Genomic DNA, 1,165 nt, shown 5'->3' on the forward strand with positions numbered 1-1,165 from the left:
TATAGATATAGATATAGATATAGATATAGATATAGATATAGATATAGATATAGATATAGATATAGATATAGATATAGATATAGATATATAGATAGATAGATATAGATATATCTCCATGTGTGACTCTAAAATAACAAGGAGGGATATATGGGAGGGTTTGGAGGGAGAAAAAAGAAGGCAAAAATGTAATTATATTGTAAATAAAAATTGAAATCAAAGTTAAAAAGTCAATAGATTTCAAAGGGACAGTTTTTGGCATTATATATGCTTCAATTCAATAACTTAATTATTAACAATTTATCTCATAGAAATGAATTACCATATTAAATAATCATACAGTTGTACAAAGATATTTATATATAGTGTCAAAACATGAATACTATATGACTATTGGCACAATAGTAGATAAGTTAAGCAGTGTTCATGACTGGAGTTGTTTCTTAATGGCAGAACACTTGAACTTGCATAAGTAAGGTTCTAGGTTCAATCCTCAGTAGTGGCAAAAGGGGGAAAAAAATCAATGTTTCTGCTCTTTTTCAGTGGCACATATACTGAAAGTGGAACAACACAGAGAAGGTTCACATGGCTCCTGAAAATGGATAACACACAAATTCATGAAGCATTTTATACTCTTTTAAAAAGTAGCATTTGTACAGCATTCATTGGAATTAGACAAGCCATTACAAGTGATAAGCAGGAAGTTTGACAATAGTTGCAATTGTTATCCTAATTAATTATGATTAGAATTAGTTCAACATAGCACTATCCATTAATGAAGTGGAAGCTTCAAGCAGCATGCCCCTTTCCTCTGACAGCCACGGTGTTGTCATGCTCATCCCCTCCTTAGAGTAAAGAAATCTGTGGCAGCTCTCTAACCATTGTGAGTAAATGCGCAGAGACTGGCAGAACACTGCAAGTAAATGCTTCATGAGAAGATCTAAGATTTTAAAACAGTTTTTGTATGTAGCCCAGGTTAGACTGGACTTCTAGACCCTCTTATTTACCCCTACCAAATGCTGACATTCCAAGTGTGAGTCACCATGCCAGGACAGGTTTAAAATTTTTCTTTTATTACTTTTAGACCATTAAGATAAAATTATGTTATTTCTCCCCTCCTATTGAAATAAAATTATGTCATTTCCCTTTTCTCTCTCCAGCCCTCTGA

The 1,165-nt window shown here is 32.9% G+C and overlaps 1 non-coding gene across 1 annotated transcript; it reads left to right on the plus strand.

Annotated features, from left to right (window-relative positions):
- Positions 1–526: 526 nt before the first annotated feature.
- Positions 527–634, plus strand: LOC115030928. Its single transcript, XR_003836527.1, has one exon. It is a non-coding gene; the product is annotated as a U6 spliceosomal RNA (small nuclear RNA).
- Positions 635–1,165: the final 531 nt, after the last annotated feature.

Source organism: Mus caroli, chromosome 4, assembly GCF_900094665.2.
Source record: "Mus caroli chromosome 4, CAROLI_EIJ_v1.1, whole genome shotgun sequence".
In the NCBI taxonomy this organism is placed as follows: domain Eukaryota; kingdom Metazoa; phylum Chordata; class Mammalia; order Rodentia; family Muridae; genus Mus; species Mus caroli.